The sequence below is a fragment of the Notamacropus eugenii genome, chromosome X (assembly GCF_028372415.1).
Source record: "Notamacropus eugenii isolate mMacEug1 chromosome X, mMacEug1.pri_v2, whole genome shotgun sequence".
In the NCBI taxonomy this organism is placed as follows: Eukaryota; Metazoa; Chordata; class Mammalia; order Diprotodontia; family Macropodidae; genus Notamacropus; species Notamacropus eugenii.
This window is the reverse complement of record NC_092879.1, coordinates 73,337,900-73,363,527: the sequence shown is the minus strand read 5'-3', so window position 1 is coordinate 73,363,527 and position 25,628 is coordinate 73,337,900. Positions and strand designations below refer to the sequence as shown.

General features: G+C 44.1%; 1 protein-coding gene across 6 annotated transcripts in view; it reads right to left on the bottom strand.

Annotated features, from left to right (window-relative positions):
• The window catches only part of LOC140516110 (uncharacterized), a 54,275-nt gene that overhangs the window by 5,837 nt on the left and 22,810 nt on the right, over positions 1–25,628 (bottom strand). For 4 of the 6 annotated variants that reach the window (XM_072627072.1, XM_072627077.1, XM_072627074.1 and 1 more), the window contains one exon: positions 13,817–13,952. The gene's annotated coding sequence lies outside the window, so the exon portion shown is untranslated. Of the gene's footprint in view, positions 1–13,816; positions 13,953–16,010; positions 16,098–25,628 lie in introns of those variants that run through there. The other 2 variants (XM_072627076.1, XM_072627075.1) reach the window with 2 other exon arrangements.

Sequence of the window (25,628 nt, the reverse complement as noted above, 5' to 3'; positions counted from 1 at the left end):
GGTGGCTCCTAGACCTTAGCCTGTAGATGAAACACAACCATACAGGCTTAAGAAACAGCCAGAGGCTCTTTCTGCAGCTCTGCCTCACCGCTAGAGCCCTGCCCATTGACTCCCCCGCCCCCACCAGAGGACTGAGAAGGATGAGAAAGGAGGACTACCAAGGCTCTGCCCCTCCCCCTCCCCAACCTTTGCCATCTCCAGGTCCCCCAGACCCTAAGCCCACCAAGAAAAGTATGCAGAAAAATGAAAAAAGAGGCCTACTGAGTTAATATAATAAAAATGACAATTCTTTCTAAATTCATTTACTCCTTCAGTGTCACACCAATCAAACTACCAGATAATTATTTTTCAGAGCTAGAAAAAAATATCAAAATTCATCTAGAAGGAAAAACGGTCCAGAATATCAAGGGAAGTGATGAAAAGAAATGCTAGGGAAGGTGGTCTAGCCCTACCAGATCTCAAATTGTATTATAAAGCAGCAATCATCAAAACTACTTGGTACTAGGTAAGAAACAGAGATTGGGCACCCAAGACACAGTAGTCAATGAATATAGCAATCTACTGTTTGATCAACCCAGGGACCCCTGCTTCTGCGATAAGAGCTCACTGTTCGACCAAAAGTGCTAGGGAAACTAGATAACACTATGGCAGAAACTGGGCATAGACAAATGCCTGACACTGTACACAAGAAAAAAGTCCAAATGGTTTCATGATCTAGGTATAAAATTTAATACTATAATCAAATTAGGGTAGCAAGAAATGGTGTATTTCTCGGTTTTAGGGAGAATGGAGAAATTTTTAATCAAAAAGGGATAGAGAACATTATGAAGTGCAAAATGGATCATTTTGATTACATTAAATTGAAAAACAATCCCAATGCAACCAAGATTAGGAGAGAAGCAGAAAACTGGGAGAATTTTTGCAACTACTGTCTATGATAAAGATCTCATTTCTAAAATATATGTAGAGAACTGAGTCAAATTTACAAGAATATAAGTCATTCCCCAATTGATAAATGGTCAAAGGATATGAACAGGCAGTTTTCAGAGGAAAAAATTAAAGCTCCTTAAAGTCATATTAAAAAATGCTTTAAATCACTCTTGATTAGACAGATGCAAATCAAAACAACTGCAAGGAATCACATCACACCTATTAAATTGGGTAACAGGACAAAACAGGAAGATGATAAATGTTGGAGAAGATGTGGGAGAGTTGGAACACTAATTCATTGTTGGTGGAGCTGTGAGCTGATCCCACCATTCTGGAGAGCAATTTGGAAGTATGTCCAAAGGACTACAAATATGTGCATACCCTTTGACCCAGCAATATCTCTTCTGGGACTGTAGCTCAAAGAGATCATAAAAATGGGAAAGGGTCCCACACGTACAAAAATATTTAAAGCAGCACTCTTTGTGGTGGCCAAAAACTGGAAATCAAAGGAAAGCCCATCAATTGGGGCAAATTATCCCTCATAAAAAAGGCAAGAAAAAGCTTTTTTAATGGAAGGGGAAAGGGGAAGGTGAGAGGGAAAAAATGAAGCTTACTCTCATCACATTTGACTTAAGGAGGGAATAACATGCACACTCAATTTGGTATGAAAATCTGTCTTACACTACAGGAAAGTAGGGGAGAAGGGGAGAAGTGGGGTGTGGGAGGATGGTCGAAGGGAGGGCAAAAGAGAAGGTGGGGAAAATTAGAAACAAACACTTTTGGGGAGGGATAAGGTCAATGGAGAGAATAGCATAAATGGGGAGGGCAGGATAGGATGGAGGGAAATACAGGTAGTTTTTCCCAACATGACTACTATGGAAGTCTTTAGCAAAACTACATATTTATAGCCTATGTTGAATTGCTTGCCTTCTCAGTGGAGATGGATGGGGAGAGAGGAAGAGAGAGAAGTTAGAACTCAAAGTTTTAGGAACTAATGTTGAAAAGTCTTTGCATACAATTAGGAAATAATAAATACAGGGAATGGGCTATAGAAATCTGTGTTGCCCTATAAGAAAAGAGAGAAGATGGGGACAAGGGAAGGGAAGGATATGATGGAAGAGAGGGCAGATTGGAGGAAGGGGTAATCAGAATGCAAGGCACTATGGGGTGGGGGAAGTGAGAGATGGGGAGAAAATTTGGAACTCAAAACTTTGTGCAAATGAATGCTGAAAACTAAAAATAAATAAACATCAAATAAAAAAAAACTGTGATCATAAAAAAAATAGTGTATTTGTGGAATCTATATAAGATTGCGCACTGTTCTTGGGAGGGAGGGGGTAAGTGAGGGGAAAATGTGGTAGAAACGAAGGGGAGAAAGTGGGAGAATATATGAGATTTAAGTATGGGACTGTAGAAAACTGAAAACAAATATGTTGATTGACTTAGAAATAGAGAAATGAGGCCTACCAGGGTTCTGCTCTTCCCGCCCCCCCCCCCCCGCCCCCGCACGACCCTCAGGACCTACTTGGATGGAGAAGGAGGAGAAACATGAAGGACCAGGTGTCTGCCCCTCCCCACCACTTCCGCCTATTGTCGCACTTCCCCCACACAGAGGATGGAGTAGGATGAGAAACTAGGCCTCAGCAGACCCCCACCCTTCCCCTTGGCCCCCTCCCAAATCCCCTCCCAGTGCCCTGGCCCAAGGATGGCAAAGGATGGGAAAAGCGGCCATCTGGGGCTCTGCCTCTCCCCCGGAAGTCCGCCCGCTGGCCCTGCCACCAAAAGATGGACGACGAGACATGAGGCCTACAGCGGCTCCACCACCCGAGCCCAACTGCCACCCCCCCAGGACGCGAAGGATGAAAAACGGGGCCCCCCCGAGACCCCCAACCCTCTGCTCCCCCACTACACATCCCATTGTCCCCTGAAGAATGACAAAGGACGGGAAAAGCGGCCATCTGGGGCTCTGCCTCTCCCCCGGAAGTCCGTCCACATGCCCTGACACCAAAAGATGGAGGACGAGACATGAGGCCTACAGCGGCTCCGCCACCCGAGCCCAACTGCCACCCCCCAGGACGGGAAGGATGAGAAACGAGGCCCCCCTCGACCCCCGGCTCTCAGCCCCCCTAGTACCGCTCCCATTACCCCCCCGAGGATGGTGAAGGATGAGAAACGCGGCCTACCTCTGCCAGGAGGACCTGAGAGACTCTCTGCCTCGAGCTCTCACGAGCACAGAAAGGAAGGAGCCTGCTGTGCCCCCTAGCGATGGCAGGATGCAAGGGAAGGGAGGAGAGGGGGCGGGGCTGAGAGGGGAGGGGAGAAGAGGGGGCGGGGCAGAGAGGGGGAGGGGGCAGGGGGGAGGGGAGGCCAGGGGAGGGCTTGGCCACCCACAGGGCCACCCTGGGGGAGGAAGGGGAGCTCCAGGCGCTGCTCTGCCCCCAACAGGCACAAGATGGGGTTGGGGCCTGGAAGGGGCCTCCCACAGGCGCCTTTTACAGGCAAGGGAGGCGCTGGCTTAGCGTCCCAGAGGTGGGGCATGGATGCCAGCATTCTCCAGGGCCCCTTTTGGCGGCCTCCCTACCCCCACCCCCCTTACACGTGGGGAAACTGAGCCCCGGGAGGAGCCCAGGGGGCCCTGGGATTGGTAGACCCCATCTTACCCAAGTGGCAGCTGAGGCCCAGTGGTGTCCCGCACTTCCCAGATTAGGAGCCCAACCAGAGGCTTGCCAGACTCCCAGGCTCTGGGCGGGAAAACCCAGGGCGCAGGCGCCGCGTTACTGAGGGGGTGGCATGGGCGGTGGTAAGGGGGCGGGGCAGGGCAGGAGGTGCAGAGTTCGAGTCCAGCCCTAAACTGTAACCCCCGTAGGTGTTTGCCCCAGGGTCCCTGCCAGGAAAGGGCGGGAACTGCAAAGGCAGGGGGCCGTTGTGGGGAGGAGATCGGGAAGCCAGTCCATGAACTGATCAATAAGTAGCGCTCACCAACGTGCAGCTGGGGCCAGACCAGTGCTTTGTGATCAGGCAGCTGGTCAACAAACCTCAAAGCAGCTCCTAAGTGTCTGCCAGGAGCTGGGGAGCAGATGCTAACAGAGGCAAAGACAGCCTTGCCCCCTAAGGGCTGACCCTCCAAGGGGGAAGGACGCCCTTTACAGCAGCGGTGGTGTGGGTGGAACCCTGCCCACCATGGAAGGTCTGGGAGGAAGGAAAGGGGGCCAGCAGGGGTGAAGGAAGGAGACTTTGGGATAGCTGGGGGAGGGGGTCTTCTGGAGGAGCTCAGCTTGCATTAGAGTCAGAATCATGGACATTCACAGAGTGCCTGCTGTGTCCAAGGCATTATGGGGGCCAACTGCAGTCTTCTTGATGTACCTCTCCCCACTGGACACAGATGGGTCTGGGGAGAAATGAGGCTGGGGACCTTGCCCAGGCCTCCCTCACTTAAATACAATTCACTTGCAACTCGTGGCGTCACCTCCGTGATGTCATGGTCCTCTTCCAGAAGGGAGGAAGAACAGCACCCACTGGGAAGGAAACTGAGGCTCAGGGAGGGGAAGGACTGACCCTTGCTCACAGAAGCCAAATTTCATCCCAGATCCTGCACCTCTAAAGAGGAGCCCAGGAACCAGTCTGTCCAGCCTGCTTGCCAGTTCCCTGGGATCTCTGGGAAACACACTGGGTGCACCTGCTGCATTAGGCACTGACCATGGGGCTGGCACTCTTTTAGGCCCTGGCCATTCAAGCGCCTGTCCCTCACCTTCCCATCCTGGACCTCCACCAATCACCCAAGCTCAAAGCCTTTGGCCCCTTTATCAAGTATGCATTATTTATGTGTCAGTTCATAATGCATAATAAGTAAATAACATCTTACGACATCACATGACCTCTAGTGAATGCCCTGTAGACAGCTGCGCTGGACATTCCCGGGTGGCCAAGGGGCTAGTTGGAACTGAGTCCCCAGATGAAGCACAATAATATTGCCTTCAGTTTCCCTGAGGCTCTTTCCAGGGCTCTGCCCCTTCCCCAGGCCCCTGCCCCTCTTCTCTCCACAAGAAGGATGGAAAAGGATGAACACCTGGGCCTACCTTGTCCAGGCTCCCAAGACCTTTGGTCACTGGCCTTCCACCCAAATGTGGAAGAATGAAAATGAGAACGACCAGGATTCTGCCTGTCCCACAGAACCCCAGCCTTTGTTCCCCTAGAGGAGGAATGGATGAGAAACAAGGCCTTCTTCTCTCAGGACTCCCTGAATGACACGAAGCCTGGTGGTCTCCCAAGCAGAGAAAGGAAGGAGCCTGCTCTAGCATTATATGTAATGGGGATAAGATGAATGCATTTCCAGTAAAATCAGGGGTGAAACAAGGATGGTACTAGAAATATTAACTTTACCATTAAGAGGAGAAAAAGAAATGGAAGGTATAAGAGCAGGCAAAGAGGAAACTAAGTTATCACTCTTTGCAGGTGATATGATGATATGCTTACAGAACCCCAGAGAATCAAGGAAAAAACTACCTGAAATAATAAACAACTTTAGTCAACTTGTAGGTTACAAAATAAACTCACATAAATCATCTGCATTTCTATATAATACTAACAAAGCCCAACAGCAAGAACTAGGAAAGGAAATCTCATTTAAAGTTATGGTGGACACAATACGATTTCTAGGAGTCTACCTGCCAAAACAAATCCAGGGACTATATGAACACAATGACAAAACTCATTTCACACAAATGAAGTCAGATCTAAGTAAGTGGAAAAACATCAGTTGCTCGTGAGTAGGCCAAGCTAATAAAATAAAAATAATCCTACCTAAATGAATTGATCTCTTCATTGCCATACCAATCTAACTACCAGATAATTATTCTCTAGAGCTACATACAAAAAATAATATCAAAATATATGTGGAAGAACCAAAGGTCCAGAATAGCAAGGGAGCTAATGGATGGAAATGGCAAGGATGGTGGCCAAGCACTACGAGGTCTCAAATTGCATTTAAAGCAGCAATCATCAAAACTACTTGGTACTGGGTAAGAAATAGAGGGGCAGACTAGTGGAATGTGTTAGGTATTCAAGGCACAGTAATCAATGAATATAACAACCTACTGCTTAATCAACCAAAAAACCCCTGGCTTCTGGGATAAGAGCTCACTGTTTGACAAAAACTGCTGCACAAACTGGATAAGTCTGGCAGAAACTGGGTGTAGACCAATGCCTGCCAACCGTACACAAGAACAAAGCACAAATGGATACATGATGGAGCTATAAAGAGTGATGCTATAAACCAACAAGGGGAGCAAGGAACACTGGATTTGTCAGATTTATGGAGAATGGAGACATTTATTCTCATTACATCAAATTGAAAAGTTTTTGCGCAAGCAAACCCAACGCAACCAAGATTAGGAGGGAAGCAGGAAACTGGGAAAGAACTTTTGCAACTAGTGTCTGTGACAAAGGCCTCATTCCAAAAATATATAGCGAACTGAGTCAAATGTACAAGAATCCAAGTCACTGCCCAACTGATTAATGGTCAAATGATAAGAACAAGCAGTTTGCAAAGTAAGAAATTGAAGGTATGTATAGTCATGTGAAAAATGCTGTAAATCACTATTGATGAGAGATGCACAAAACAAAACTACTATGAGGCACCACATCACACCTATCAGATTGGCTAACATGACAAAACAGGAACATGATAAATGTTGGAGAAGATGTGGGATGGTTGGAACACCAATTCATTGCTGGTGGAGCTGTGACTTGATACAACCGTTCTGGAGAGCAATCTGGAACTACGGTTAAAAGGCTATAAAAATGGGTATAGCCTACGATCCAGCAATATCGCTTCCAGGACTGTATCCCAAAATCATCACGGAAATGAGAAAGGATCCCACATGTACCAAAATATTTATACCAGCTCTCTGTCTGGTGGCCAAGTGAAGGAATATTTCATATCCTTTGAATAAAGTAAGTTCACTCTGTCCTTTTGGTGACCTCCCAAGGAACATAACATGCGCGAGTTGGCCAGGTATTAATGTTTTGGGAACTAGCCACTCCCGGAACACATAGACAATACTTGGAGGATCTGGCTAGTCCTCCCAGTATATGATTAATTAACTTATATCTTGTGGCCCCCGTATAGTATCTCCTTGATGGACAAAACCTGTATTCCCATGGCCATGTGCCTGACCATCTTCGAACAGTGTGCGGAGCCGTTGGCAAAAAGCCTTCTTTGTCTAGGTCCCTATAAGATCCCCTTCTTCAGTGTAAGTCCTCGGAATCTCACCCGTGGACAGGATGCTCTGCCTGGGACCACTTGCTCCCAATTCGGACCCTGAAAGCTGTATCCTGGGATTCCCCAGCTGATGAAATTCAGGTGTTGGTGCCTCCCCGAATTGGTGGTGTTTTCTTTCTCTTTTTCTGCTATACTGATTATTATTATTACTTATTATTCTGCGTTTATTGTGTATTATCTGTTGTATTGGATGTTATTATAGACAGTCTATTCCTTGTATTGTATAATTAAACTACCTTCATTTTTAAAGCAGTGTGGGAGTGTTATTTACAGGAACGAATCCGAACCCCTAAAAATCACAAAACATAAATTGGCGTCACGAACAGGATTCGTTGTGTAAATGCCTCTCTTTAAGAAATCAGTTGAGAACCCTGTCCCAGTTGAATCCCGGGATGGGAAGACAGGATTCGCAGTACAATATGCCATTTTTGAAGAAGAATTTGACAAATAAAGTATTTGAAGAAGATATTGTGGAGTCGGGAGATTTGCCCTACTCCTCGGTGGCAAAAGGACAGGACCCTATGAAGACTGGGGTAGTAGACTTAAAACTGCAGAGCCCTTACAGGTGACTGCTTGCCTACAAGAATCATCACCTTCTCTGCTCTTGGTAAACTTCACTTCTCTGTTCCGGTTGCAAAAATGTATTTTATCTCTGTTTGACCTGTTTTCTGATTTGTAAAAGTAAAGATAATGATGGTTGTTGTTATGGGATCAAAATGATAAAATGATTATAAGATTCTTGACATAATGACTGGTGTATAATTGTTAACTTTGAAGTGGTTTTAATTACTAAAAGTAATAAGATCAATAATTTATGGAAATGTAAATAATACCACCTGAAGTTATTGTTGTGTTAAAGCTGTATTTCTAAGATTGTATTTCTGAATTTCTCTTAGATTGTAAAAATTGAGTGACCACTGTAATTCAGAAATAGTGTTGAAACTAAAAGATGTTGGGAAAATTGTGTAAAACCAGCTATGTTACTTTATGAGTCCCGCTAACCTTGCCTTATAATGTTTTATAATTGCCATTTAGAAAACCAGGTATTTTCACCTTTGCCTGATAAAGGTTATAGCTAAAACAATTCGGCTATCATGCATAAAAGTTGTAAGACTGTTAGCTAAGGTATTTGGAGTTACTGTTTTAATGCTAAGCCTTAAACTGTTAATTGATTACTGTGTATGGAAAGAAAAGAACTTGTTTGGCTTATGTAATTCCTAAACAATGAATATGACTTTCTCAGAAGCTGTAATAGATAGAAAGGATTTTTAACAATTGGCTTTTATATCAGGACAAGTTCTAAATTTGAGAAGGAAAGATGTTAAATGGAATCCCTTGTGTATGTGAGTCCTGGTAGATCTTTATTGCTTATTGCAACTCCATAAGAAAAAAAAATAACTATCTGGCTCTAAACTGTAATTGGTGAAATTTGCCATTTAAGGTAAAAGGTATTTGGGACCATAACTATTTTTGTTTTGAGTTTGAATTTGGGTATAGTTGTTTGCATTAAATCAGCATCTGAGAGAAATGCCACAAGTTACTCAGAGAGAATGTGATCCTGTACTGTTAACAGGTGAAGTTTGTATTTGGAAAGGAAAGGCCAAGGAGACAATTCTAGCCTCAATCTAGGATGGGATCCCCCTGGCTCAGTTTCCCCATTGTGTTCCTTTAAAAAGGAATGTTTCCCACCTGACTATTCCTGAGTCTGGCTGTGAAAAGATACTGCATGACTGGAGAATTTCACTCTTATCTGAATTCAAACAGAATAAAGGATGTTTTATCCTGTCATATTTGGTATGTCACATGTCCCTGCTTTTTTCCTTCTATAGCAAATTTCTATGAACAGAACAAGTAGTCAGTAAATGTGTGAGCCCTGTCATGTAATCTTACTGGCAAATCAAATTAGAACATGTGGAGAAATTTATGTAAACTGCTTAAGACTCATCTTTAGATGTTCCCATTGTTTAAAAGGATTTTAAAAGCAGTCATGTTTTTCTGTGATCAGTCTCTTACTGTTACCAATGTGAGATTCCATTACAACACCTTTTTGACTAAAACATTTTGTAATATCTAGGAATTCTGCAATAACTAAGAATTTAGTTTGTAATACTTTGGGAATTCATATTACTTAAGGACATCTTTATAACAACTCAGCTTTAATGAACTTCAATTTTAAAGTTTTATTTTTGCTTCAAAGTGAAGAGTTATCATTTCAAAAGATTTCAACTAATTTTCTTTATAAAAGTTTAGTGACTCAACATCAGGATAAAATTTAAACCGTTTTTTAAAGAAAAGAAAAGGAAATGCTTTTAGAAGAAATATTTTTTTAAAAAAGAAAAATCTCTCATGTAAGGCCTACTAAATTTTCATTTTCAAGATAATGTATTGCTAAATTAATATGTAATGATCTACAAAGCAGAAAAGATTTTGGTATTTTGATCTGAATTTGGAGTCATCCCATGGCCTAAGCAAGAGTTAAAATTAGTGTTTGAACTTACCATATGTAAGCAACAACAACAACTTAATTTCTAAAGTTTCCCTTCCAGAGTGAATAATCAGAAAGAGATAAACAAGCCTGTGAAACAACGATGTACATCTACTCAGTTGTGAGGTTCAAGTTAGAAACCTCTTTTGTTTAAGGCAATACAGCCATACTAGTGAAGAGTAATAACTTGTGAGCTATCTTGTCTATGGTAGAAATATAAAGGAGAGTGAAGCAGTCTGAATAATGGGCTCAAGAGATTTTGAAAGATAAATAAAGGTTTGACTGAAAATACAGAAGGCAGATAAGGTTTGGGACAAATGGGGGTCATCCAAGCCTCTCCTGTCTCCAGATAGTTGCTCTGGATACCTTTGTACCAGTCTCAGATGGTTTAAGTATGTTGAGAGAGTGTGGGGAAGTATTTTCAGAAGACAGAAAAGTGTTGTAACTTGATTTGATAATTAGTAGCCCTACCAGATTTGAGATGGCCCTACCTAAAGTATACCAACCCATATGTAACCCCTTCTGGTCATTTTTTGGCCTTTGTTTGCTTAATCTCCTTGCCAGTTTTGTCTCCTCCAGGTTCAGTTCCTTCCACTTGCAGATGACCATTCTGGCTGTGTATCACCCTCTGTCTGAGACCATTACGCATCACTGTCTGGACCTGGATCATGTTCCTGATACTGACTGAAGAACCAACCCCCTGAATGGGACCTCTCAAGGCAGGGACAGCTCTACGTCCAATCTCAGCATGAAGCAGTTTCGGAATCTGAGACCTTGGTCCCTTACCCCAGAAAGATTTGGGGTCTCATCTGTTTAAGGGGGGAATGATGGGGTGCTTGGGTGCATGTACTTGGGCCCCAATTCTGGAATCACATTTCTCCCTAACCTCAAAATACTGCCATTATAGGCAGATACTATCCTGATCAAGTTTAGCTGTTTTAGGAGTAGGTGTACTAGGAGGAGTAATTGACTCCGACTATGTTGGAAAAATTAAAATAATTTTGCTAAATTTGGATACTGAACCTTATCATACAACAGAAGGAGAGTTGCCCAACTAGTTATTATCCCTTGCCTGAATCCTGAATGGCCAAAGTTCATATACCAGAATCTTCTGATGCCAGGAGGGGAGGATTTGGTACTACCAATATGACAATTGACTCAAAGGCATGGGTTAAAAATAAACCTACAGACTGGCCTAAGGCCATGGAAATCGTAGCTGAGGAAAAAAAATAATACAGTGCTGGTTTGTTACTCAGGAGATGATACCTTATATGATGTTCCATTAATACATGTCTTTTTCTGTGAATAAAGTGTTTTTTAGGGATATGGATATTGCTGTACACCATCTCAGAAAATTTTGCCTGGACCCCAGGAGCACGACTGCACGCAGGTGGCTCTCAAATAACCTTACGGTGGAGAATTCTACCACCCCTGATAGGTGTTTTCAAGTGATGAAGGATCAGTTCAAGAATAGTAATTGTACCACCTGGGGCATTAACAATACGACCCAGTGTATTAATGTTAACAATAACATATCCTTCCCTGTATTACCAAATTGTGCCAGAATAAAAAGGGCCTGGTATGATACATTGCTTGGCGGGACAGGAACCGGTTTGGGTATAATAAATTCTATAGATCTTGAGACCCTGGCCAGCAGACTGCACAGTGCTGGACAGGATGTAGCTCAAGCACTTACTGTTAATGCCAAATGGTTGCCCACAACGATCCTGCCCCATCAACGTACTTTAAAATACCAAGGCCAATTCCTACAGGTTTTAATGACTCAACCTTAGCTTCAGTAACTTTTAACACTAATGTTACAGCACTATTTAATTGGACTCAATGTTCTTTACAAAATACGTATACTCTAATACAAAAAGAGAATGCACAGCGTTTATTGTTGAGTGGAGACCCTGATCTTTGGAAAACTTTATTCCCTTCCTATAATTATTGGAAATCTCAGCAGCAAACTCAAGCTAAGTGCACCTCTCTGTGGTGTACTGAGACTATGTATTACTATAATGTACAACATTGGACCACCATGTGTCAGTACCATGTAATTCCTTTTATATTGCATCATTACTTTGCTTTGCTACATTTATATGGAAATTACATCGATCAAGCTAATGTAACTCATACTTTAGAAGATTGTACTTTAACTAATAGTGGAATGGTGTGTGGGATGATGACCAGACAGATGGAGCCCTGTCTTCTCTCACACTCCTCTAATCTACGTGATCTTACTCTATACCCTATGTCCAATTTCTCTATGTTACATGAAGGATCTGTTCCATCTATCTGCCTTGTCTCTAACAATCAAACTAACTTGTACTCTGTAGGGCAAGTAGCCCCATTTGCTGGTTGTATACAACATGTGAGTCTTCTCCATTGGCAGGGTGATGATTTCTACTTTCCCCCTGATAGTGGATGATGTTATTTTGTCTTGGGTACCCAAACTATTACGTCTACCCTATGTGTATTTATCTTTGGAACCTTTAATCTCTATTTTAAATTCTTCTGTTGAATTCCAGCAACTATTAGAGAAAAACCAAAGAGCGCTCAATAAACATCATATACAAACACTTGTAGTTGAGGCCTCACACTTAGTAACCTCTGATACTAATCATCGTTGGTATGATTTTCTATTCCAATCCTCCACTGCAACTAAATACTTTAATAGCCTTGCTATTCCTATTTTGTTATTATTCCTATTACTACTGTTTTTATTTTGTTGTAATTGTTATATGTATACTCAAATGAAACGGATATATACTAATTTTACTCCCTTGATTCAGTCACCTTAAGTCCTTTGTGACCTTAAGGCCAAATGAAGGAATATTTCATATCCCCTGAATAAAGTTAAGTTCACTCTGTCCTTTTGGTGACCTCCCAAGGAACATAACATGCGCGAGTTGGCCAGGTATTAATGTTTTGGGAACTAGCCACTCCCGGAACACATAGACAATACTTGGAGGATCTGGCTAGTCCTCCCAGTATATGATTAATTAACTTATATCTTGTGGCCCCCGTATAGTATCTCCTTGATGGACAAAACCTGTATTCCCATGGCCATGTGCCTGACCATCTTCGAACAGTGTGCGGAGCCGTTGGCAAAAAGCCTTCTTTGTCTAGGTCCCTATAAGATCCCCTTGTTCAGTGTAAGTCCTCGGCATCTCACCCGTGGACAGGACGCTCTGCCTGGGACCACTTGCTCCCAATTCGGACCCTGAAAGCTGTATCCTGGGATTCCCCAGCTGATGAAATTCAGGTGTTGGTGCCTCCCCGAATTGGTGGTGTTTTCTTTCTCTTTTTCTGCTATACTGATTATTATTATTACTTATTATTCTGCGTTTATTGTGTATTATCTGTTGTATTGGATGTTATTATAGACAGTCTATTCCTTGTATTGTATAATTAAACTACCTTCATTTTTAAAGCAGTGTGGGAGTGTTATTTACAGGAACGAATCCGAACCCCTAAAAATCACAAAACACCAAGAACTCGAAATCGACGGAATGCCCATCCTTTGGGGAATGGCAGAAGAGCTTGTGGTATTTGAATGTAATGGAATACTACTGCACTCTAAGAAAAGATGAACAGGAAGACCTCAGAGAGGCCTGGAAAGTCTTCTATGAACTGATGGTGAGTGAATTGAGCAGAACCAGGAGAACTTTGTACACAGTCACAATCACAGTGTGCGAGGAATTTTTCTGGAAGACTTGACCCTTCACAGCAATGCAAGGAACTCAAAAATTTCCAATGGACTCGAGGCAAAATGCCTTACAGAAAGAACGATGGAACTGGATCCCTGAAGGAAGCAGGCCATTGTCTCTTGTGCCTTGTTTTCTTTTCATGCTTCTCCAATTCACTTTCATTGTTCCACTCAACATGACTAAGATGAAAATGTATTCAACAAGAATCTGTGTGTAGGATCTATATACGATGGTATGCCATAAAGGGAAGGGGGGAGAGGGAGGGGAAGCAAGGAGGAAAGTGGAGGATGGAAGGTAAAACTATCAGATGTATGGAAGTGATTGCAGAGAACTGAAGACAAAAAAATTATTAAAAATACATTGGGGTTTTTGTAGTGAGGGGTTAGGGGTCAAGGAAGTGCAACTTACTGAGGCCAGTCAGGAGTCACTGGGGTGCTGCTGCTTCACTGTTAGACTCCCAGAAGGGGCAGCCACTTGATGTTGAGGCGATGATCCAGAAAGAGGCCTCTCTGAGTGGAAAGGAGAAAGAGGATTTCACCAGCACCTGGGTACCAAAGAGAATTTTGCCTGAGTAACGCAAATACAGGAGACACAACCTAGGAGCAAGTAAGTAGACTTGGTTGTATGGGTGACGTTTCCTGCAAGTTGGTGCAGCTTTGCCTTCTGTATTCAGGCAGCCCCCTCTTTGTAGGCCCGGAAATCTCCCTCATTCACCTGCATCCAAGCCATGGCCCACCTCCAGGGCTGGATGCTTGGCCCACTCATCCCCTGGTTTCTCAACAGGATGCCATGTAAGCAGTGAATCGGGAGGTGGCAGAGGCCTGAAGGATAAGGAGGATCTCTGCCAGGGGGTGCTTCAATTTTTAAAAATGGCCAAGTCCTGCCCTGGACACAGGGACCCTCTTCTGGACACCTGGTGGGGGCTGGTAGTGTGGCCATCCAGGGGGATGTTCATCAAGACCACCCACCTCTCCTCTGGTTCACCATGTGGTCTGCCACTTGACTTATTTAATTATCTTCAGGCAATTCATTAATTAATGACTTCTAGACTTATGTCTCCATGAAACACCTCGGAACAAAATTCCCTCATCAGATAACAATGACATATTACACCATACATATATGAACCCCTGTAGAAAACCCCCTCCCCATTCTTCCTGGTAGGGTGAGGGTCTAGTTGTTCACGCGGTAAAGGCCTTGCCAGGTCTGAGGGACCCACGGGGGCAGCTCACACTCAGGGCTGGGAGAAAACACAGCCAGGGAGGCTTTAGGGCTCCAGAAGCTCCCTCTGGGGCTCGTCCCCCCCCCCCCCCCAGACCTCGTCCTTTGCCCCCCGCAAACAATGGCGAAGGAAGAGAAGCCAGGCCTACCTGGACTCTGCCCCCCCATACCCACGGCCCTTGGCACCCCCACCAAAAGATGCAGAATGAGAAATCTAGAAATTGCAGGGCTCCGTCTTCCCCTGAATCCCAAGCCTCGCCCCGCCACAGGATCGGCACGGATCAGAAAGAAGGGCAACCTCGGCCTTGCCCTCCCCACAGACCTCCGCCCATCGAACCCCATAACCCAGAGGCTGGCCAAGGCTCAGAAACGAGGCCAACCAGGCTCGCCCCCACGCAGATCCCCACCCCCAACTTCCCCCAGTGTACCCCGCCCACTGTGCCCCCTGCAAAGGAGGGCAAACGATGGGAAAAGCGGCCATCTGGGGCTCTGCCTCTCCCCCGGAAGTCCGCCCGCTGGCCCTGCCACCAAAAGATGGAGGACGAGACATGAGGCCTACAGCGGCTCCACCACCCGAACCCAACTGCCACCCCCCAGGACGCGAAGGATGAAAAACGGGGCCCTCCTGAGACCCCCAACCCTCTGCTCCCCCACTACATATCCCATTGTCCCCTGAAGAATGACAAAGGACGGGAAAAGCGGCCATCTGGGGCTCTGCCTCTCCCCCGGAAGTCCGTCCACATGCCCTGACACCAAAAGATGGAGGACGAGACATGAGGCCTACAGCGGCTCCGCCACCCGAGCCCAACTGCCACCCCCCAGGACGGGAAGGATGAGAAACGGGGCCCTCCTGAGACCCCCAACCCTCTGCTCCCCCACTACACATCCCATTGTCCCCTGAAGAATGACAAAGGACAGGAAAAGCGGCCATCTGGGGCTCTGCCTCTCCCCCGGAAGTCCGCCCGCTGGCCCTGCCACCAAAAGATGGACGACGAGACATGAGGCCTACAGCGGCTCCACCACCCGAGCCCAACTGCCACCCCCCAGGACGCGAAGGATGAAAAACGGGGCCCCCCCGAGACCCCCAACCCTCTGCTCCCCCACTACACATCCCATTGTCCCCTGAAGAATGACAAAGGACGGGAAAAGCGGCCATCTGGGGCTCTGCCTCTCCCCCGGAAGTCCGTCCACATGCCCTGACACCAAAAGATGGAGGACGAGACATGAGGCCTACAGCGGCTCCGCCACCCGAGCCCAACTGCCACCCCCCAGGACGGGAAGGATGAGAAACGAGGCCCCCCTCGACCCCCGGCTCTCAGCCCCCCTAGTACCGCTCCCATTACCCCCCCGAGGATGGTGAAGGATGAGAAACGCGGCCTACCTCTGCCAGGAGGACCTGAGAGACTCTCTGCCTCGAGCTCTCACGAGCACAGAAAGGAAGGAGCCTGCTGTGCCCCCTAGCGATGGCAGGATGCAAGGGAAGGGAGGAGAGGGGGCGGGGCTGAGAGGGGAGGGGAGAAGAGGGGGCGGGGCAGAGAGGGGGAGGGGGCAGGGGGGAGGGGAGGCCAGGGGAGGGCTTGGCCACCCACAGGGGCACCCTGGGGGAGGAAGGGGAGCTCCAGGCGCTGCTCTGCCCCCAACAGGCACAAGATGGGGTTGGGGCCTGGAAGGGGCCTCCCACAGGCGCCTTTTACAGGCAAGGGAGGCGCTGGCTTAGCGTCCCAGAGGTGGGGCATGGATGCCAGCATTCTCCAGGGCCCCTTTTGGCGGCCTCCCTACCCCCACCCCCCTTACACGTGGGGAAACTGAGCCCCGGGAGGAGCCCAGGGGGCCCTGGGATTGGTAGACCCCATCTTACCCAAGTGGCAGCTGAGGCCCAGTGGTGTCCCGCACTTCCCAGATTAGGAGCCCAACCAGAGGCTTGCCAGACTCCCAGGCTCTGGGCGGGAAAACCCAGGGCGCAGGCGCCGCGTTACTGAGGGGGTGGCATGGGCGGTGGTAAGGGGGCGGGGCAGGGCAGGAGGTGCAGAGTTCGAGTCCAGCCCTAAACTGTAACCCCCGTAGGTGTTTGCCCCAGGGTCCCTGCCAGGAAACAAAGGGCAGGGGGCCGTTGTGGGGAGGAGATCGGGAAGCCAGTCCATGAACTGATCAATAAGTAGCGCTCACCAACGTGCAGCTGGGGCCAGACCAGTGCTTTGTGATCAGGCAGCTGGTCAACAAACCTCAAAGCAGCTCCTAAGTTGTCTGCCAGGAGCTGGGGAGCAGATGCTAACAGAGGCAAAGGACAGCCTTGCCCCCTAAGGGGCTGACCCTCCAAGGGGGAAGGGACGCCCTTTACAGCAGCGGTGGTGTGGGTGGAAACCCCTGGCCCACCATGGAAGGTCTGGGGAGGAAGGAAAGGGGGCCAGCAGGGGTGAAGGAAGGAGACTTTGGGATAGCTGGGGGAGGGGGTCTTCTGGAGGAGCTCAGCTTGCATTAGAGTCAGAATCATGGACATTCACAGAGTGCCTGCTGTGTCCAAGGCATTATGGGGGCCAAACTGCAGTCTTCTTGATGTACCTCTCCCCACTGGACACAGATGGGTCTGGGGAGAAATGAGGCCTGGGGGACCTTGCCCAGGCCTCCCTCACTTAAATACAATTCACTTGCAACTCGTGGCGTCACCTCCGTGATGTCATGGTCCTCTTCCAGAAGGGAGGAAGAACAGCACCCACTGGGAAGGAAACTGAGGCTCAGGGAGGGGAAGGACTGACCCTTGCTCACAGAAGCCAAATTTCATCCCAGATCCTGCACCTCTAAAGAGGAGCCCAGGAACCAGTCTGTCCAGCCTGCTTGCCAGTTCCCTGGGATCTCTGGGAAACACACTGGGTGCACCTGCTGCATTAGGCACTGACCATGGGGCTGGCACTCTTTTAGGCCCTGGCCATTCAAGCGCCTGTCCCTCACCTTCCCATCCTGGACCTCCACCAATCACCCAAGCTCAAAGCCTTTGGCCCCTTTATCAAGTATGCATTATTTATGTGTCAGTTCATAATGCATAATAAGTAAATAACATCTTACGACATCACATGACCTCTAGTGAATGCCCTGTAGACAGCTGCGCTGGACATTCCCGGGTGGCCAAGGGGCTAGTTGGAACTGAGTCCCCAGATGAAGCACAATAATATTGCCTTCAGTTTCCCTGAGGCTCTTTCCAGGGCTCTGCCCCTTCCCCAGGCCCCTGACCCTCTTCTCTCCACAAGAAGGATGGAAAAGGATGAACACCTGGGCCTACCTTGTCCAGGCTCCCAAGACCTTTGGTCACTGGCCTTCCACCCAAATGTGGAAGAATGAAAATGAGAACGACCAGGATTCTGCCTGTCCCACAGAACCCCAGCCTTTGTTCCCCTAGAGGAGGAATGGATGAGAAACAAGGCCTTCTTCTCTCAGGACTCCCTGAATGACACGAAGCCTGGTGGTCTCCCAAGCAGAGAAAGGAAGGAGCCTGCTCTAGCATTATATGTAATGGGGATAAGATGAATGCATTTCCAGTAAAATCAGGGGTGAAACAAGGATGGTACTAGAAATATTAACTTTACCATTAAGAGGAGAAAAAGAAATGGAAGGTATAAGAGCAGGCAAAGAGGAAACTAAGTTATCACTCTTTGCAGGTGATATGATGATATGCTTACAGAACCCCAGAGAATCAAGGAAAAAAACTACCTGAAATAATAAACAACTTTAGTCAACTTGTAGGTTACAAAATAAACTCACATAAATCATCTGCATTTCTATATAATACTAACAAAGCCCAACAGCAAGAACTAGGAAAGGAAATCTCATTTAAAGTTATGGTGGACACAATACGATTTCTAGGAGTCTACCTGCCAAAACAAATCCAGGGACTATATGAACACAATGACAAAACTCATTTCACACAAATGAAGTCAGATCTAAGTAAGTGGAAAAACATCAGTTGCTCGTGAGTAGGCCAAGCTAATAAAATAAAAATAATCCTACCTAAATGAATTGATCTCTTCATTGCCATACCAATCTAACTACCAGATAATTATTCTCTAGAGCTACATACAAAAAATAATATCAAAATATATGTGGAAGAACCAAAGGTCCAGAATAGCAAGGGAGCTAATGGATGGAAATGGCAAGGATGGTGGCCAAGCACTACGAGGTCTCAAATTGCATTTAAAGCAGCAATCATCAAAACTACTTGGTACTGGGTAAGAAATAGAGGGGCAGACTAGTGGAATGTGTTAGGTATTCAAGGCACAGTAATCAATGAATATAACAACCTACTGCTTAATCAACCAAAAAACCCCTGGCTTCTGGGATAAGAGCTCACTGTTTGACAAAAACTGCTGCACAAACTGGATAAGTCTGGCAGAAACTGGGTGTAGACCAATGCCTGCCAACCGTACACAAGAACAAAGCACAAATGGATACATGATGGAGCTATAAAGAGTGATGCTATAAACCAACAAGGGGAGCAAGGAACACTGGATTTGTCAGATTTATGGAGAATGGAGACATTTATTCTCATTACATCAAATTGAAAAGTTTTTGCGCAAGCAAACCCAACGCAACCAAGATTAGGAGGGAAGCAGGAAACTGGGAAAGAACTTTTGCAACTAGTGTCTGTGACAAAGGCCTCATTCCAAAAATATATAGCGAACTGAGTCAAATGTACAAGAATCCAAGTCACTGCCCAACTGATTAATGGTCAAATGATAAGAACAAGCAGTTTGCAAAGTAAGAAATTGAAGGTATGTATAGTCATGTGAAAAATGCTGTAAATCACTATTGATGAGAGATGCACAAAACAAAACTACTATGAGGCACCACATCACACCTATCAGATTGGCTAACATGACAAAACAGGAACATGATAAATGTTGGAGAAGATGTGGGATGGTTGGAACACCAATTCATTGCTGGTGGAGCTGTGACTTGATACAACCGTTCTGGAGAGCAATCTGGAACTACGGTTAAAAGGCTATAAAAATGGGTATAGCCTACGATCCAGCAATATCGCTTCCAGGACTGTATCCCAAAATCATCACGGAAATGAGAAAGGATCCCACATGTACCAAAATATTTATACCAGCTCTCTGTCTGGTGGCCAAGTGAAGGAATATTTCATATCCTTTGAATAAAGTAAGTTCACTCTGTCCTTTTGGTGACCTCCCAAGGAACATAACATGCGCGAGTTGGCCAGGTATTAATGTTTTGGGAACTAGCCACTCCCGGAACACATAGACAATACTTGGAGGATCTGGCTAGTCCTCCCAGTATATGATTAATTAACTTATATCTTGTGGCCCCCGTATAGTATCTCCTTGATGGACAAAACCTGTATTCCCATGGCCATGTGCCTGACCATCTTCGAACAGTGTGCGGAGCCGTTGGCAAAAAGCCTTCTTTGTCTAGGTCCCTATAAGATCCCCTTCTTCAGTGTAAGTCCTCGGAATCTCACCCGTGGACAGGATGCTCTGCCTGGGACCACTTGCTCCCAATTCGGACCCTGAAAGCTGTATCCTGGGATTCCCCAGCTGATGAAATTCAGGTGTTGGTGCCTCCCCGAATTGGTGGTGTTTTCTTTCTCTTTTTCTGCTATACTGATTATTATTATTACTTATTATTCTGCGTTTATTGTGTATTATCTGTTGTATTGGATGTTATTATAGACAGTCTATTCCTTGTATTGTATAATTAAACTACCTTCATTTTTAAAGCAGTGTGGGAGTGTTATTTACAGGAACGAATCCGAACCCCTAAAAATCACAAAACATAAATTGGCGTCACGAACAGGATTCGTTGTGTAAATGCCTCTCTTTAAGAAATCAGTTGAGAACCCTGTCCCAGTTGAATCCCGGGATGGGAAGACAGGATTCGCAGTACAATATGCCATTTTTGAAGAAGAATTTGACAAATAAAGTATTTGAAGAAGATATTGTGGAGTCGGGAGATTTGCCCTACTCCTCGGTGGCAAAAGGACAGGACCCTATGAAGACTGGGGTAGTAGACTTAAAACTGCAGAGCCCTTACAGGTGACTGCTTGCCTACAAGAATCATCACCTTCTCTGCTCTTGGTAAACTTCACTTCTCTGTTCCGGTTGCAAAAATGTATTTTATCTCTGTTTGACCTGTTTTCTGATTTGTAAAAGTAAAGATAATGATGGTTGTTGTTATGGGATCAAAATGATAAAATGATTATAAGATTCTTGACATAATGACTGGTGTATAATTGTTAACTTTGAAGTGGTTTTAATTACTAAAAGTAATAAGATCAATAATTTATGGAAATGTAAATAATACCACCTGAAGTTATTGTTGTGTTAAAGCTGTATTTCTAAGATTGTATTTCTGAATTTCTCTTAGATTGTAAAAATTGAGTGACCACTGTAATTCAGAAATAGTGTTGAAACTAAAAGATGTTGGGAAAATTGTGTAAAACCAGCTATGTTACTTTATGAGTCCCGCTAACCTTGCCTTATAATGTTTTATAATTGCCATTTAGAAAACCAGGTATTTTCACCTTTGCCTGATAAAGGTTATAGCTAAAACAATTCGGCTATCATGCATAAAAGTTGTAAGACTGTTAGCTAAGGTATTTGGAGTTACTGTTTTAATGCTAAGCCTTAAACTGTTAATTGATTACTGTGTATGGAAAGAAAAGAACTTGTTTGGCTTATGTAATTCCTAAACAATGAATATGACTTTCTCAGAAGCTGTAATAGATAGAAAGGATTTTTAACAATTGGCTTTTATATCAGGACAAGTTCTAAATTTGAGAAGGAAAGATGTTAAATGGAATCCCTTGTGTATGTGAGTCCTGGTAGATCTTTATTGCTTATTGCAACTCCATAAGAAAAAAAAATAACTATCTGGCTCTAAACTGTAATTGGTGAAATTTGCCATTTAAGGTAAAAGGTATTTGGGACCATAACTATTTTTGTTTTGAGTTTGAATTTGGGTATAGTTGTTTGCATTAAATCAGCATCTGAGAGAAATGCCACAAGTTACTCAGAGAGAATGTGATCCTGTACTGTTAACAGGTGAAGTTTGTATTTGGAAAGGAAAGGCCAAGGAGACAATTCTAGCCTCAATCTAGGATGGGATCCCCCTGGCTCAGTTTCCCCATTGTGTTCCTTTAAAAAGGAATGTTTCCCACCTGACTATTCCTGAGTCTGGCTGTGAAAAGATACTGCATGACTGGAGAATTTCACTCTTATCTGAATTCAAACAGAATAAAGGATGTTTTATCCTGTCATATTTGGTATGTCACATGTCCCTGCTTTTTTCCTTCTATAGCAAATTTCTATGAACAGAACAAGTAGTCAGTAAATGTGTGAGCCCTGTCATGTAATCTTACTGGCAAATCAAATTAGAACATGTGGAGAAATTTATGTAAACTGCTTAAGACTCATCTTTAGATGTTCCCATTGTTTAAAAGGATTTTAAAAGCAGTCATGTTTTTCTGTGATCAGTCTCTTACTGTTACCAATGTGAGATTCCATTACAACACCTTTTTGACTAAAACATTTTGTAATATCTAGGAATTCTGCAATAACTAAGAATTTAGTTTGTAATACTTTGGGAATTCATATTACTTAAGGACATCTTTATAACAACTCAGCTTTAATGAACTTCAATTTTAAAGTTTTATTTTTGCTTCAAAGTGAAGAGTTATCATTTCAAAAGATTTCAACTAATTTTCTTTATAAAAGTTTAGTGACTCAACATCAGGATAAAATTTAAACCGTTTTTTAAAGAAAAGAAAAGGAAATGCTTTTAGAAGAAATATTTTTTTAAAAAAGAAAAATCTCTCATGTAAGGCCTACTAAATTTTCATTTTCAAGATAATGTATTGCTAAATTAATATGTAATGATCTACAAAGCAGAAAAGATTTTGGTATTTTGATCTGAATTTGGAGTCATCCCATGGCCTAAGCAAGAGTTAAAATTAGTGTTTGAACTTACCATATGTAAGCAACAACAACAACTTAATTTCTAAAGTTTCCCTTCCAGAGTGAATAATCAGAAAGAGATAAACAAGCCTGTGAAACAACGATGTACATCTACTCAGTTGTGAGGTTCAAGTTAGAAACCTCTTTTGTTTAAGGCAATACAGCCATACTAGTGAAGAGTAATAACTTGTGAGCTATCTTGTCTATGGTAGAAATATAAAGGAGAGTGAAGCAGTCTGAATAATGGGCTCAAGAGATTTTGAAAGATAAATAAAGGTTTGACTGAAAATACAGAAGGCAGATAAGGTTTGGGACAAATGGGGGTCATCCAAGCCTCTCCTGTCTCCAGATAGTTGCTCTGGATACCTTTGTACCAGTCTCAGATGGTTTAAGTATGTTGAGAGAGTGTGGGGAAGTATTTTCAGAAGACAGAAAAGTGTTGTAACTTGATTTGATAATTAGTAGCCCTACCAGATTTGAGATGGCCCTACCTAAAGTATACCAACCCATATGTAACCCCTTCTGGTCATTTTTTGGCCTTTGTTTGCTTAATCTCCTTGCCAGTTTTGTCTCCTCCAGGTTCAGTTCCTTCCACTTGCAGATGACCATTCTGGCTGTGTATCACCCTCTGTCTGAGACCATTACGCATCACTGTCTGGACCTGGATCATGTTCCTGATACTGACTGAAGAACCAACCCCCTGAATGGGACCTCTCAAGGCAGGGACAGCTCTACGTCCAATCTCAGCATGAAGCAGTTTCGGAATCTGAGACCTTGGTCCCTTACCCCAGAAAGATTTGGGGTCTCATCTGTTTAAGGGGGGAATGATGGGGTGCTTGGGTGCATGTACTTGGGCCCCAATTCTGGAATCACATTTCTCCCTAACCTCAAAATACTGCCATTATAGGCAGATACTATCCTGATCAAGTTTAGCTGTTTTAGGAGTAGGTGTACTAGGAGGAGTAATTGACTCCGACTATGTTGGAAAAATTAAAATAATTTTGCTAAATTTGGATACTGAACCTTATCATACAACAGAAGGAGAGTTGCCCAACTAGTTATTATCCCTTGCCTGAATCCTGAATGGCCAAAGTTCATATACCAGAATCTTCTGATGCCAGGAGGGGAGGATTTGGTACTACCAATATGACAATTGACTCAAAGGCATGGGTTAAAAATAAACCTACAGACTGGCCTAAGGCCATGGAAATCGTAGCTGAGGAAAAAAAATAATACAGTGCTGGTTTGTTACTCAGGAGATGATACCTTATATGATGTTCCATTAATACATGTCTTTTTCTGTGAATAAAGTGTTTTTTAGGGATATGGATATTGCTGTACACCATCTCAGAAAATTTTGCCTGGACCCCAGGAGCACGACTGCACGCAGGTGGCTCTCAAATAACCTTACGGTGGAGAATTCTACCACCCCTGATAGGTGTTTTCAAGTGATGAAGGATCAGTTCAAGAATAGTAATTGTACCACCTGGGGCATTAACAATACGACCCAGTGTATTAATGTTAACAATAACATATCCTTCCCTGTATTACCAAATTGTGCCAGAATAAAAAGGGCCTGGTATGATACATTGCTTGGCGGGACAGGAACCGGTTTGGGTATAATAAATTCTATAGATCTTGAGACCCTGGCCAGCAGACTGCACAGTGCTGGACAGGATGTAGCTCAAGCACTTACTGTTAATGCCAAATGGTTGCCCACAACGATCCTGCCCCATCAACGTACTTTAAAATACCAAGGCCAATTCCTACAGGTTTTAATGACTCAACCTTAGCTTCAGTAACTTTTAACACTAATGTTACAGCACTATTTAATTGGACTCAATGTTCTTTACAAAATACGTATACTCTAATACAAAAAGAGAATGCACAGCGTTTATTGTTGAGTGGAGACCCTGATCTTTGGAAAACTTTATTCCCTTCCTATAATTATTGGAAATCTCAGCAGCAAACTCAAGCTAAGTGCACCTCTCTGTGGTGTACTGAGACTATGTATTACTATAATGTACAACATTGGACCACCATGTGTCAGTACCATGTAATTCCTTTTATATTGCATCATTACTTTGCTTTGCTACATTTATATGGAAATTACATCGATCAAGCTAATGTAACTCATACTTTAGAAGATTGTACTTTAACTAATAGTGGAATGGTGTGTGGGATGATGACCAGACAGATGGAGCCCTGTCTTCTCTCACACTCCTCTAATCTACGTGATCTTACTCTATACCCTATGTCCAATTTCTCTATGTTACATGAAGGATCTGTTCCATCTATCTGCCTTGTCTCTAACAATCAAACTAACTTGTACTCTGTAGGGCAAGTAGCCCCATTTGCTGGTTGTATACAACATGTGAGTCTTCTCCATTGGCAGGGTGATGATTTCTACTTTCCCCCTGATAGTGGATGATGTTATTTTGTCTTGGGTACCCAAACTATTACGTCTACCCTATGTGTATTTATCTTTGGAACCTTTAATCTCTATTTTAAATTCTTCTGTTGAATTCCAGCAACTATTAGAGAAAAACCAAAGAGCGCTCAATAAACATCATATACAAACACTTGTAGTTGAGGCCTCACACTTAGTAACCTCTGATACTAATCATCGTTGGTATGATTTTCTATTCCAATCCTCCACTGCAACTAAATACTTTAATAGCCTTGCTATTCCTATTTTGTTATTATTCCTATTACTACTGTTTTTATTTTGTTGTAATTGTTATATGTATACTCAAATGAAACGGATATATACTAATTTTACTCCCTTGATTCAGTCACCTTAAGTCCTTTGTGACCTTAAGGCCAAATGAAGGAATATTTCATATCCCCTGAATAAAGTTAAGTTCACTCTGTCCTTTTGGTGACCTCCCAAGGAACATAACATGCGCGAGTTGGCCAGGTATTAATGTTTTGGGAACTAGCCACTCCCGGAACACATAGACAATACTTGGAGGATCTGGCTAGTCCTCCCAGTATATGATTAATTAACTTATATCTTGTGGCCCCCGTATAGT